Source organism: Cryptomeria japonica, chromosome 9 (genome assembly GCF_030272615.1).
Source record: "Cryptomeria japonica chromosome 9, Sugi_1.0, whole genome shotgun sequence".
Classification (NCBI taxonomy): domain Eukaryota; kingdom Viridiplantae; phylum Streptophyta; class Pinopsida; order Cupressales; family Cupressaceae; genus Cryptomeria; species Cryptomeria japonica.
The window spans coordinates 749,739,995-749,756,060 of NC_081413.1; positions in this window are offsets into that span (position 1 = coordinate 749,739,995).

A 16,066-nucleotide genomic window follows, 5' to 3' on the forward strand; every position below is an offset into this window, starting at 1 on the left:
CCTGTGTAATACTCTTGTCTTGTGATGCTCTGTTTTATCTGTTATGCACATGAAGGTTCTATGTTTTATGCCTGTCTATATAACATATTGAACTCACTGTTGTGAAGATTTGATGGTTAAGTCTACTATTTCATGCATGTGAATATTATGATAATGTGGTATTGAGCTACGAGAAAACCTTATTGAGTGACCGGTTCATGACTGATTGAGCTATACTAGATGTTACCGGTTGCACTCTGTTTTACCGGTGTCTCTGTTTATCAGTCATTTGGAGTGTTTGCTGTCAAACAGGTTTTGGACTGTATTTGTGTTTGTATTGATTCACCCCCACTCTCAGTACCGGTTTGGTACTAGTGGTTCATCATTGAGTTATCAATTGGTATCAGAGCATTCCAGGTCCTCTGTGTTGTAAGCTTAACCGCTTGAGGAAAAGATCCTAGCCAATGATGAAGAGAGAAGGTCCAAAGTTCAATAGGGAAAACTTTGGTATATGGAAAGATAGAATGAAGATATTCATCAAAAGCATGGGTGTTCAACACTGGAGTTATGTTGAAAATGTATATGTTGTTCCTACCGGTACTCTCACCGACGATCAAAAGAGAGAGATACAAGAAAATGGGCAAGTCATGGAAGCCCTCATCAGTAGTCTATCTGACATTGAGTTTATTGATGTTCAGGACAAGGCAAATCCCAAAGAAGTATGGGATGCTCTTGAAAATATCTATGGTGGTGATGAGCATGTAAAACAGGCTAAGGAAGAGAGCTTGAGAGGAAAGTTTGAAGACATGTAGATGGTTGAAGGAGAGACCATTCAGCAGTATGGAATAAGAATCAAAACAGTTTTTGAAGAAATAAAGAGTGCAGGTGGCAAAATAGAAGATTCCACTATGGTCAGTAAAGTCCTGAGATCCCTATTGTCGGTCTATGCAATAAGGGTTGCTGCTATTCAGGAGCTGAGATCAATAGACAAGTCTAAGGCATCCTTGGACTCCATCATAGCCAAGTTGACAGCCTATGAGCTGAATAGTTTTGATGGTAGTGTTCAAAAGTTAGAATCAGCTTTTAAAGCTTCTGCTATACCATCCAGAAAAGGAAAAGAGGCTAGCACTAGTGGGGAACATAGTCAGAATAGAGAAATGAAGGATGAAGAGTTTCTGATGGAATTTGAAGCTCTTCTAGCCAGGAGATTTCCAAAAGGGACTGGTAAATACAAAGGTAAGCTTCCTTTGAAATGTTTCTCCTGTAAACAGATAGGACATATTGCTATGAACTGTCCTAATAGTGACAATAAGGACAAACCAGAAAGGTTCAAGAAATTCAGAGGAAACCAGAGAAATTGTTTTGTGGCAGTTGATGAAGGTGTGAAAGATGAGGAATCAGAAGATGAAGAGAATGAAGACATTGTGTTTGTTGTTGTAAAGGAAGATGTGGCAGACAAGAAGGCTCTTGTCTCCTAGTTTGAAAATTCAAATGAGTGGATCATTGATAGTGGCTATTCTCACCATATGACTGGTGATCGAAGAAAGTTTCTATCCTTGGAGGAGTATGATGGCAGTGTGGTTCGCTTTGGCAATGATGCACCTTGCATGGTCAAAGGCAGAGGGTCCATCTCTTTGAATGGAAAGAGTAGTGCTGACAATGTGTACTGGGTTGATGGTCTCAGACACAACCTTCTAAGTGTTGCCCAGCTAAATGACAGTGGTCTCACTCTGCAATTCAAGAATGGTGTTTGCAGAATCAAAGGTAAAGATGGTAAATTGGTAGCCACCAGCATGCAGACTAAAGGTAACCTATTTCATTTGAACGCAAATATAAGTACATGTCTTATGGCTAAGCTTGATGATAGTTGGATATGGCATAGGAGGTTCTGCCATGTGAACTTTGATAACATTGTGAAGGCTAGTAAGATCAAGGCAGTTAGAGGGTTGTCGGTGCTGAGCAAACTGGATAATACCTTGTGTAAAGAATGTCAATTAGGGAAAATGTCTTCCTCAACCTTTAAAGGTAAATCTTTCAGTACTGACAACTTGCTTGATCTTGTGCATACTGATCTATGTGGTCCTATGAAAACTAGAAGTGTGCAGGGTGATAGGTACTTCATGATTCTCACTGATGACTGCTCAAGAATGATGTGGGTCACATTCCTGAAAGACAAGTCTGAAGCTTTTGGGAAATTCAAAGCATTCAGAGCATTAGTGGAGAAGGAAAGCGGTAAAAGGATCAAATGTCTCAGAACTAATCAAGGAGGGGAATTCACTTCCAATGAATTCAACAAGTATTGTGAAGAATTTGGCATCAAGAGACAGTTGTCTGCCCCCGGACTCCACAGCAGAATGGCCTAGCAGAGAGGAATAACCGGACTGTGGTTGAAGCAGCTAGAACTATGTTGATCCAAGGAAAGGTTGCTCACACTTTTTGGAGAGAAGTGGTGAGCATTGTTGTCTACACTATGAACTGGGTACTCATCAAAAAGGGTAAGGACAAAACTCCTTATGAGAATTGGACCGGTAAGACACCTGTGGTAAACTACTTTAAGGTATTTGGTAGCAAATGTTACATCAAGAGGAGTGAACATCGGGGCAAATTTGAAGCTAAATGTGATGAAGGAATAGTTCTAGGATATTCCACCAAGAGTAAAGCTTTCAAGTGCTACAACAATAGGACTCAGAGAATTATGGAAAGCATCAATGTAAGAGTTGATGAATCCTCTAAGAAGATTGAGAAAACCGGTAGTGAACAAGTTGTAAATGAACCGGTTGCAATCTTCTAGGAAGCGGTTGTCAGTCAACCTAGTACCAGTAACAGTGTTCTTGAACCGGTGAATGCTGATACTGATGAAGATGAGGATGAAGAAGAAAAGCAAGAAGAACCAATTAAGACCATTCCTCGGTATGTCAAGTTGAATCATGATCCCAAGCAGATCATAAGTGATAAGGATGTAGGAATCCTTACTAGAAGAAAGGTCAAAGAAAACTTATGTATGATCTCTAAATTTGAGCCTAAGTCATTCAAAGAGGCTCATAAAGATGAAGACTGGATCAAGGCAATGAAAGAAGAACTTGACCAGATAGAGAAAAATGGTACATGGTCCTTGGTACCCAGACTAGAGCATAAAAATGTCATTGGCACCAAATGGGTGTTCAGAAATAAGTTGAATGAGGATGGCATAGTGATTAGGAATAAAGTCAAACTGGTATGCAAAGGATATGCTCAAGAAGAAGGTGAAGACTATGGGGAAACCTTTGCTCCTGTAGCCAGATTGGAAGGAGTTTGTATGCTTCTTGCATATGCAGCTTTTAAGAGATTCAAGGTATATCAAATGGATGTAAAATCTGCATTCCTAAATGGTGTACTTGAAGAGGAGGTATATATTGAGCAACCAGATGGGTTTACCCTATCTGAAGACAGTGACATGGTATGTAGGCTACATAAAGCATTATATAGTCTGAAGCAAGCACCTAGGGCATGGTATGAGCGCCTACATTCTCATCTTGTGAAGATTGGATTTGAGAGAACAAGTGAAGATAGCAATATCTACTTGAAGTCTGAAGAAGATCAGATTCTGATCTGTGAAGTTTTTGTTGATGACATCATCTTTGGTGGAGATGACAAGATGAGTCATGAGTTTGCTGATGAGATGAAGAAAGAGTTTGAGATGTCACTCATAGGGGAGATTAAGTTCTTCATTGGACTGCAGATCCAGCAGATGAAAGATGGAATCTTCATCACTCAGTCCAAATATGTCAAAGAAGTGTTGAAGACTTTTGGCATGGAAGATAGCAAATTGGTTGGTACACCGATGGTGACCGGTTGCAAATTGACAAAGGAGGATGATTCCGCACTAGTTGATGAGAAGGAATACCGATCAATGATTGGTAAGTTGCATTATGTAGTGCATAGCAGACCGGATATTGCACATGCAGTTGGCATCACTACAAGGTTCCAGAAGAGTCCAAGAGAATCTCACTTGAGTGCAGTCAAGCGGCTTCTTAGGTATCTGAAGGGAACAGTTGACTATGGATTGTGGTACCCATACAGCAATAATTTCAATCTGAAAGTATTCACAGATGTTGATTGAGCCGGTAATGTGGATGATCGGAAGAGCACAACCGGTGGAGCATTCTTTCTCGGTGGTAGATTGGTCTCATGGATGAGTAAAAAGCAGAGTTGCATCTCTCAGTCTACAGCGGAAGCAGAGTATGTTGCAGCTTTCATGAACTACACTCAGACAATCTAGATGAAGCATGAACTAGAAGGCTTCAAGATCCCTGTACCTGAACCGGTAAGTATATTCTGTGATAACACAAGTGCTATCAATATATCAAAGAATCTGGTTTTACATTCTAGAACCAAGCATTTTGAGCTTAAGTATCATTTCTTGAGGGAAAAGGTTCAGAATAAAGAGATTGCACTGGAGCATGTGTCCAATAAGGAGCAGTTAGCAAACATATTCACCAAGCCTCTCCCAAAGACAACATTTGTGCATTTAAGAGGTGAAATAGGGGTATTGCCCCTTCAGGAGGTGAACTAAAAGTGATTGTTCCACATCAGTCAGATATTGAAAAGACAAATCTTTGGTTGATTGGTGTGTTTATGCATGCTACTCCTCAGGGGGAGCAGCATGATGAAACGGTGATGATTGTACCTCCACTTTGGCATTGTTGTCAAAGGGGGAGAAGGAGTGAAGCGAAAAGATATCTGCAGCAAATGGGGAGAAGATATCTTTTGTATATTGTCATCAATGACAAAGGGGGAGATTGTTGGCATTATGTGAACCGGCATGAAGACATAATGATACTGTATGTTGTCATTGATGTCAATATGAGACATGGTGTGAACCGGCACATGTGATAAGTGAAAAAAGAGGTATCGGCATATGTGTGAACCGGTATATGCCAAAGTGAAGCGGCACATTTGTTCAAGGTGAACCAGCATGTAGTTATGGGAACCAGCACATGGAAGCACTGTATGACTACCGGTTGGTAGGCAGCTTCCACTTCGGGGTTTTCGGTTGGAGTACCTCAAGTCTGTGTGACTCAATCGGTGATCTTTGTGTAATGAGTTAGCAGTATGATGGAGGACAGATCGGTGTTGCCACGTAAGCTCTGTGGGCATGAAGGATCTTGCATGAAGATGACTATTCCTATCTACCTCGGGAATGTGCAAAGTTTGTCAAACAGTGATAACGCGTGATGGGTTATCAGCCGCCATGAAAACGGTGGATAATGGACGATGGATAATGTCTTGAGATCAACTCAAGACTGGTGCATTTAATGCAATATGATTCAACAGTCAGGATCAAACCGTTTGAATTGCTCAACCTAACAGGTTTAGGGTTTAGGGTTTTTGCTACCAACCTGTATGTTCCCTATAAGGTCAATGTTAGGTTTCTGTCTGAGGTTGTTGGCAAAAGTTGTGTGTGTATCCAAGGAAAGTGATACGTGATTCTTGCCAGACCAAAGGAGAGAAGAGATACCTACAAAGTGAATGTGCAAAAAGAAAAGAGGAGCCTAAACGGATCTGCATTAGCATTGAGTGTTGTTAACAGATCATTGTAATGCCTATTGATCTCTAACCACTTCAACAGTTGTAAAATCCCCTAACAGGGTAGCCTTAACTGGCTTGATTCAAAATCCCTTAAATCGAGTGGCCTTAACCGGCTTGTTTCAAATCCCTTAACCGGGTAACTCGAGGCTAATGAGTTCTGAGAAGCTAGAGAAGCTTAGGAGATCCTTTCAGCTATTGAGTTCTTAAAATCCTCTAACAAGGTGACCCTACTGGGTATCCCTTAACTGGGTGATCCTTAACAGGATCGGTTCCTACCAGAACCTATTGTAATGTTCTTAACCGGACAAGGCTCCTAACAGAGCAGACTTCTAAAGAGTTCAAAAAGTAGCTTGTGGGTATTCATCCCCACCGTGGTTTTTCCCAGCTGGGTTTCCACGTGAAAAATATGTGTGTCATGTGTAATACTCTTGTCTTGCGATGCTCTATTTTATCTGTTATGCACATGAAGGTTCTATATTTTATGCCTGTCTATAAAACATATTGAACTCACTGCTGTGAAGATTTGATGGTTAAGTCTACTAGTTCATGCATGTGAATATTATGATAATGTGGTATTGAGCTACGAGAAAACCTTATTGAGTGACCGGTTCATGACTGATTGAGCTATACTAGATATTACCGGTTGCACTCTGTTTTACCGGTGTCTCTATTTATCAGTCATTTGGAGTGTTTGTTGTCAAACCGGTTTTGGACTGTATTTGTGTTTGTACTAATTCACCCCCCTCTCAGTACCGGTTTGGTACTAGTGGTTCATCATTGAGTTATCAGAGTCATTTTTCTCATATAGTCGTCATTTGTTATGCCCTGCATACCTAGCCCCATTAATTTCCTTGTCTTGAAAATATGGGTCCCCTCTCTTTTCTTTTTATAGTTTTTATAGTTTTATGTTTTTGCCTTTTGCACCTCGGAACCCCGGAACCCGAAGTCCCGAGGTGTTTTTATGTTTTTACCTCAGAACTCCGAAACCCCGGAGTCCTGAGGTGTCTTTATTTTTTTTTGGGGGGGGGGGGGGGCGGGTTTGCCTCGGAACCCCGTACTTCCGAAGTGTGCTTTCGGTTTTCATGTTTTTTGTCTCGAAAGTTCGAAACCCCAGACTCCTGAGGTTGTGTTTAAGGAAACCATACGGACGAGGTATCAGTAGGTATAAATAAAGGAAATGAACCTTTTTGAGCTCATTTGTGCATTCAAGTTTTCCAGCCTCCTAGCTCTACCTCCCGACTTCGTGCCTCTGTGTTGCCGAGCTTTCATGGGTTTTTCTTCCGCCAGGTTGGTGGATTTTCTTCCCTTTTGTGTTTGCTTGTTTAGATTTTCTTGTTTTTAGGCTTAGATTGTTCCTTTCTTGTTTTTTCATTTTTTGTGTGTTCATTGTTTTTTCGTGTGCCCTAAGGTTTTTGCCACCTCGGAGTCCCGAGGTTGTTCCTCTTTGGTTGCACCTTAACCCCGAAACCCCGGATCCCCGGAGTTCCAAACCAATCACCTTGTTGATGAACAACCTCGGAACCCTGGAGTTCTGAAGTTCTTGATTCTTTGTGGTCATGTTGTCCACCCTACAACCCCGGATCCCCCGAGTTCCGGATTATCTTTTTGGCCTGCACTTAAATTACCACGGGACCCAAGAACCCCGAAGTCCTAGATGAGCCATGTTACTTACTCACCTCGGAACCCTAGAGTTCCAGACTATTATTTTTTCCACCCCAGAACCCTGGAGTTTTGGACTATGTTGTTTCAGCTTATGTAGAACTCAGGACCCCGGAGTTCAAAGGTTAATTGTTTTAAAGGAGTTACTCACCCCGAAACCCTAGAGTCCCGAGTTGGGTGATATATTGATATTTCGAGTATATGATAAGTGTAGACACTCAAAATTGTCATGTCTAATTAAATAAATATTTTATTTATTTAATTATCTAAGCCTAATTCTTCTATTAATTAAATAAATTTTTATTTATTTAATTAATTCATTTATCCTCTTCTAGCCTTATTTCTCATTTAAATAAATACATTTATTTATTTAAATTATCCCTTTCCTAAATTAAATAAATACTTTTATTTATTTAATTGTCTTATTCTTCTATTAATTAAATAAATCTTTATTTATTTAATTAATTCATTATCTTTTTCTACACATGACACATGTCACTCATCTCTTAATTCATACACTACCTACCCCTTTCATTATTTTATTATTTCTTTTACCTACCCTCTAATCCTAGCCGACCTCTCTTTTTACACCTCTCAATCTTAACCCTCCATTTCATATTGTGTCTTCTATTTAAGGAGATGCTTTCTTCATTGTCAAACCCTAACTACTTGATCAATTGACTACACTAGAATTCTACTTGCAACCACATTCCGTTCTTTGTTGAGCTCTTGTGCATACAAAAATCTGAGAGCAAGCATATCAAACAAGATCAATGGAGATAGGAAGAATGGAGATCAAAACCCTATTGGACATGTGATGGTATAATCTTTGTTATTTTGAGTTATTTGCATTGTCTTAGGTTATCTTCATATGTTATGGTGGATCTTTGTTCATTGTTAGGCTAGGGTTTTTGTGGTTGAATCCATTTTAGTCTTTCAATATTGTTGTTATTTGTTATCCATTTTCACCATATACATTTTGGCACGCCCGGTGGGACTCTTGTCCCTTTGCATTTAACATTTTGTTGCAGATTTTGCATTTTTGAAGTTGCAGATCGGACAGTTTTCGGCAATATTTTAGGTCTCTTTCGCGTCTGCGAATGTTCGGGTCGCGTTTTTGTGTTTCAGAAGCGTCTGTGATATCGAAAATCGCGTCTGTGTTTTTGCCAGATTTTATTTTTGCAGGTTTCTGGAATCGCGTCTGTGTTTCTGCTTTTTTATTTTTGCAGGTTTCCGAAAGTCGCGTCTGCGATTCCTAACCGCGTCTGTGATTCCGAACCGCGTCTGTGCCGGATATCATCGCGTCTGAGTTCTACAGTAACGTCTGTGTTCTGTGACCGCGTCTGCGTCTCACAGAACCGCGTCTGTGTCGAGAAGACGCGTCTGTGTCTGGTATAACAGCGTCTGTGTTTTCTGTTTTGCAAATTTTTCAAGTTTTTCGATTCGGGTTTTCGGATTTTGTACTTAGGGTTTCAGATCTGGTTTATTTTCGGCTAACCTTTGCAGATCTAGCTAACCTGATTTGTGCAGCTTGCTTTGGAGGCAAATACGTTTTTGTTGAAGGCCCCTTTTCACAAAGTCTTTTTGGGTTTTCTAAAAATTTACCTAACTTGTGTGCTTGCAGGAAGGGGTTATCATTTGAAACAATCCAAACTACTAACAATTTTGTTGCAGGGCCTTAGCTAGGGTTTTGTAATTTTTATTGTGTGCCTTGTTTTCATAGCTTAGCAAACACTTCAATTGGTGCACTAAAATTGAATCATTGTCTTTTGTGTCTTGAGCAATAGGCTCTTTTTGTTTACTCTTTAGAGGGCCTGTCTTCCCGTGTGGTCATTAGGACTACTAGTGAGAAGAGAACGACCCAAGTGGTAGCGAGGAAAACCCACCTCATCCGAACCACTATAATCAAATGTATTCATGGTGAAAACTATGAATAACGTGTGCTGATTAGTTCATACCGACACTATGTCTCCCCATAAACCCGTTTGATCAAATTTATTTGATCATTTGTAGGGCGTAACCCCTACTGGCTGGGAGCCTTCTGTATTTACAGAGCTGAAAGTGCCGCATGTATGGCCACACGAGCGGATGCCCTTACTAGCACCATTTTGTTTTAGAGGCCCAAATCCTTCTAGTTGTTGGGGCAGGAGGTCGGACCTCTGGTAGCGGCCCACACACATACGGTTCTTAGTAGAGATACAAAGTTTGCCATGGGGAGTTTTCATGGGGACTGATGCTTGGCTGACCCGAGAAGTGAGTGCCGAGGGTGGAGCCAGTGAGGTCAAGCATCTAAGTATCCGCTCTGAATAGCGTAGCCTCGGGGGTAAAACCCCATGTGGGATCAACAACTATTGTCTTGGCCAGCCATAAGAATTGTGCTTGACTTATGATAAACATTCAAACAATCAAGACCAAACAGCAAAACATTGTGTCTTTTGTGTCTTCAAGTGTATGCAAAAACTTTTTACATCAAACAACACACTTTCTTGGAGTCATTTTGGAGTCTAAACACTAGCAAACATTGAGTCATCAACACTGTGTCCTCTTGTCACGAAAAACAGTCGAACAATCAGATTTGGTCACAACAAAACAATTTCACAGATAGGAAAAATTGCACTAAGATTACAGAAACGCGTCTGTGTCTGTTCAAACCGCGTCTGTGTCGGGAAAACGCGTCTGTGAAGGGCAGAATAGCGTCTGTGTTTTTATCAGCGTCTGTGTCGAACAGAGACACGTCTGTGTCTGGAAATCGCGTCTGTGAAGTATACAGGCGCGTCTGTGTCCACAATTGCAAAAAACTGTTACAGTCCCAGCAAACATCAACAGGAAAATCTCAGAATCACGTCTGCGTTAAACAGAGTAGCGTTTGTGTCTTAAAACCGCGTCTGTGAAGTATACAGAGGCGTCTGTGTCAGGATTTGAAAATTTTAACAGTCAAACAAACAAAGAAAATCAGTTTCGACATACTTGAGCTTCCTAGGTTGTCTCTTCAGATTTCATCTAGCATTCAGCCTGTTCTAAGGGTCTCACATAGTCCATCATTGCTTCACATCTCATTTTACATTCATACTTGTCTAAAACTTGAGTCAAAAGGTCACTTGCTTGTCCTCATCATACTTTGTCAACACACTACATACAACTACACTTTTCTAAGTGGTCCCTCATCAAGGTTTCTTACCTTTGGGTCTCATTTGGTCTTACTTAGAGTCAAGGTCAGCTTACCTCATCAAGAGAAACTATCCTCTCTTTGGAAGTCACACCTACTCTACTACTTACATACTTGGTCTTACACTTTGGACATTGCAAGTACACCAAGATTCATTTACACTCCATACAACTCTTGGTCTTCCATACCCTTGTCATTTTCGTCTAAGTCTCTCACATCTTGCTAAACACCTAGTTCATGGTTGAAACCCGCCTTCAAAAGTCTAGGAGAATAACTAAAGAAGCTCAAGAATCTGTAAACATGAGTTCTTATGAGTATGACAATGATGTCTTCTACAATCCTGAGCACACTACATTACCAGACATGAATGTTTATAGAAACAATCCAAATGTGGAAAGCGCAAACGCTATAAACAACAATACTACACACAATGACAATGTTGACAACTCTTCAATACTATCAGCAGACATACAAGAATCTATAATGGATCCTCAATTCAATAGATTGGTTGAAGAGATAATGAGGAGAGATCGTCAATATTTCCTAAACATGATGGCACAAAGTGGCACCAAAATACCACATGATTTTGACTTATCTCAACTTATGGAAAGTAGACCTTCACAACAAACTCAACCTAATAGTGGAGGACCAAATAATATGATGCCGGAGTCACCATCAGTTTTGCTTCAGAAACCAGCAACCCCACATACACAAGTTCAAATGTATGATACTTACACTCAAAGACCATCATGGAGGCCCTATGCTCAAACACATGCTCAAGATATGGGTCAACCAAGACAAATGGATACTCAAGGACTTCCTCAAAATTTTGACACAAGGAGACCTCATGCCAAAATTGGGGGCAACACAATGGAAAATGAAAGGCCTATTGAATATGGTTTATACACACAAAACAGATATGGGGTCCCTCAACAAGAAGTTATGCCAAGTGCTCCATATATGTCGCAACAATATAGACCTCCATATGGACATGTCTACGATCAGTATCATCCATACATGCAACAAGTTCCTCCTCAAATGGGTGTTTCAAACATGGGATATGCTACAAGAAATCCATCTCCTCCCAAAAATAATTTGGAGCAACAAATTAGAGATCTACAAAAGAAAGTGGAGGACATGAGTACATCAAAACCTACATATACTATGAGAGATATATGCCCTTATCCCTTCGATAAGAGCATTCCAATGCCTCCATTTCCTCCACATTTTGTGACACCAAAATTTGACAAATATAGAGGGAGAGGAGACCCCAAGGCACATATAAGACAATTCTTCACAGCTTGCATTGAGGTAGCCGCAGAAGAAACATACTTAATGAGGTTGTTCCCACAGAGCTTAGGTGACCAAGCTATGGAATGGTTTTCTCAATTACCTCCTGGTATTAAGTCATGGGGCGACTTGGCAGAAGCATTCATTCAGCATTTCTCTTACAACATTGAAACAGATGTCTCAGTTACTACCTTGTGCAACACGAAACAAAAGGAAGGAGAATCTTTCGCAACATTTTTACAGAGATGGAGAAACTTAGCTAGCAGATGCTCTTGCGAAATCCCGCAAAAACAAATGGTGGAAATGTTCACACAAAATGTTAACAAGGCTATTGGCTATGATCTCAGAAAATCTTGTTTGTCTACATTCAAGGATGTCATTGAAAAGGGCCTAGCAACAGAAAAGGTCTTAATTGAACAAGGAGTTATCAAGCTATTCAAAGAAAACAAAGAGGACTTCAAAGGAAAGGACAAACCAAAATTTTGGAACAAGAACAAGAACACGGTTAATGATGGTGTTGTTGATGCCAACACAGTAAGACCAAAGTTCATCTTTTCTGGATCAAGTTCTACCAACAATCAAGTGAACAATCAAACGGCTGCTAAACCACGAAGGAAGTACACTCCATTGGGAGAACCACTTGAATCAGTATTCAAAAAGCTTGTAGCAAACAAAGTGATCACGGTCCCAGATTTTCCTCCATATGAACCAAAGGTAAAACCGAATTGGTGGAATGATGATGAATATTGTGAGTTTCATAAGAGCAAGGGTCACAAGACAAGTAATTGCCATCGATTGAAAAACATTGTACAAGATCTCATTGACAGAGGAGATATTGAGATTGAGGGACATTCATCTAATCAAGAGCATGAGGTGTTTAAGGAACCATTCCCAAAACATGACAAAGGAAAAGGCAAAGTCACAGATAATCAAGCCAATTACACCAGAGCATCTTACAATTATGATTCCACTATTAATCACATCTCAATGGACAATCATATCTCTACCATTACTATCAAAAATAAAAATCCTGAGAATCCTCCTCAGCGACCTAAAATTGTCCTAAAAGGTGTGGGATCTTCGTCCGCATCTACCTCTGAATGTCATGTTACAACCCGTCGAGGTAAGATCACATTGCCAGGTACCTCTACTAAGAATACCAATCTTCCGTCAACTAAGCCTGAGTACGACCTTGTAGAGCAATTAGGGAAAACACCCGCACTCATCTCTATTCTTGAGCTCTTACGTATATCTCCTACACATAAAGTTGTCCTTGACAAAACCTTGAGAGATACTGCTGTCCCTACTGATCTGAACGTGGACCAGTTTCAAGCCATGGTGGGATACCTATCCGTTCCACACTCCCTCACATTTACAGAAGCCGATGACGCCTCCATAAGTCAGCCTCACAATGCACCTCTACACATTGAAGCCTTCATACATAAACACCGAATAAAACGAGTCCTGATAGATGGAGGAGCAGGTCTTAATATTTGTACATTGAGTACCATCAGACAATTGGGATATTCTGACAAAGCTGTAAATTCCACAAACCAAATCACTATTAAGGCTTATGATGATGAAGAGCGCTCGTCCAAGGGCACGGTCATATTACCATTAAGAATAGGGCCAGTCACGAAGGACGTGGTTTGTCAAGTCCTGGATCTAGACGTCACGTATAACATATTGCTAGGACGTCCGTGGATTCATGAAATGAGAGCAGTTCCATCAACATACCATCAGTGCATTAAGTTTCCTCATAATGGAGTCGAGGTGACGGTCAATGGTGATCCAAATCCATTCATATATTGCAATAACTTGAGATCACATACTGAGACTATCATTCCCAGCAATCGTGAGGCTACTCCCTCTTCAGCATATATTGATCCTGAGTCATTAAAGCCCTCGACATCCAAGCAAGGTGAACTTAGAGCCAAGTTTCAAGACAAAGGCATGGGAGAATACACTCTGAATCAAACAATGTTCTTACGACAAGTCATGACCTCTCCCAAGGAATATGGGAGGCCACATCCTAATAAGCAAATCTCCATCATGCTACTCAAATGGGATCCTACCGTCTTTCAAAAATGGGGCGAACTAGAGGAAGAAAATTTATATAAAATGCTATATAAGGACGCTGAAGAGGATACACATGATCAAATTATAATACCCTGTGAGAACTATGGCAAAGGTTTCAAAATTCTACAAAGATTTGGGTATGATGGAAAAAGCCCTCTCGGACTACGCAAAGAAGGTGTCATGGAGCCTTTACAACCTGAGCTAACTACAAGAAGGGAACGCTCAAAAGGGCTTGGTTTTCTAAACCCCAAGATTCACAACAAAAGAACAAAACAGGTATGGCAAGTCAAAGTGGTTGAAGTTCAACAAGAGGATAATTATTCCACAGACTCCAATGAGTGGGAATGGGGTTCAGACAAATCCTCCAGCGACTATGAACTCAATGAGACATTTAGAGAGTCAGATGAACCTACAGAGGAGGAGGAATTCTACAAAAAATTCAGAGTTGGTCAAGAACCGACCCATAAGGATCCCGCACATTCGTCGTTTCAAGGCCCTAGGTCAAGATCACATAGGATGAGGACACCTGTCCCTGAGGGTGCTACTAGTGATGATAATTTGGACTCACTCACGATCGAAACTGATGAGGAGAGTGCCATTGACGACCTCGATGACTATCTTGACATACCTGAATATAACCACATCTTCACTATTAACCTTGCGAATTCTGAAAACACTAAAGACCTTCCCCTAGTTCACCCCCAACTCATTGACTGGGATCGTGATGGACCAGCACAGTTTGATACATTTCAAAACGACGAAGCTATTGTCGATTATCTTGGCATTCGAGATGATCTTCCCCCGGGAGATCATAAAGCAGGATACGCCATAGAGCTTAATAACATGGCATACTTTGGTGAGGGTGTCGGGCCTTCTAGTCGCAAAAATGTGAAAATAAAAACAAAACAAGGGTCTTATGGCGAAAACCACACTGTGGCGCTATCTGACTCTAAAAAAGTAAAAAGAAAGGACGTATCTGAGGGTGAAAACCTCTCTGAGGCGCCCGAAGATGGAAGGCTTGACATTCTCCCAGCATCATACGAGGAAAAATCATCCATGTTGGTAGAGGAGACTATAAAGACAAACATTGGTACAACAGAGGTTCCACATAACATATTTTTGGCTCAATCATTGACAGAGGCCAAGAAAGCAAGGTTCATAAGCTTCTTTAAGGAACGACAAGTCAACTTCGCATGGTCTTATGCTGATATGCCTGGACTAGACCCCGATTTAGTAATGCATCATTTAACAGTCAAACCGGGGGCAAAACCAGTAAAACAGAAATTGAGGAAAATGCATCCACAAGTGGCATTATTAGTCAAGGCAGAGCTGGAGAAATTACTGGATGTCAGATTCATACGCCCAATTGATTATCCTGAATGGATTTCCAACTTAGTACCTATTAGCAAACCAGATCGCAGCATCCGAATATGTACAGACTTCAGGGATATCAACAAGGCTTGTCCGAAGGACGATTTCCCATTACCAAACATTGATTTAATTGTTGATCTCACAACAGGCCATGAGATGTTATCTTTAATGGACGGATTCTCTGGATATAATCAGATCAGGATTGCACCTGAAGATCAACATAAAACATCATTTACTTGTCCATGGGGAACCTTTTGCTGGAATGTCATGCCCTTTGGGCTGAAAAATGCAGGTGCCACGTATCAACGAGCTATGACTACTATCTTCCATGATCTCATGCATGTAACGGTGGAAGATTATGTTGACGACCTTTTGGTTAAATCAATAGACAGAAATACACACTTGGACATACTTTTAGTTGCTTTTGATAGGCTGGAAAAATACAAGGTAAGATTAAACCCAAAGAAATGTGTCTTTGGAGTAACCTCCGGGAAGCTCCTAGGATTCATTGTGTCTAAAAGAGGAATAGAAGCTGATCCAGCAAAAGTCAAGGCTATCTTGGACATGCTGCCACCCAAGAATATCAGTCAACTTCGGTCTTTACAAGGGAGACTCCAGTCCATACGAAGATTCATAGCACAACTTGCAGATAAGTGCAATCCTTTCCAGCACCTGTTACACAAAAACATCAAGTTCAAATGGGATGAGAACTGTCAACAGGCTTTTCAGGCACTCAAAGACTATCTTTTGAACCCGCCAGTTTTGATGCCACCAATTCCAGATCAACCATTGCTACTTTACATATCAGCTACTCCAACAGCACTGGGGGCACTTCTAGCACAGCAACTACCTGACGGCAAGGAAAAGGCAGTCTACTATATCAGTCGCACACTGGTGGGATATGAGCTGAATTACACACCGATTGAGCGTGCCTATCTCGCTGTGGTCTTCGCT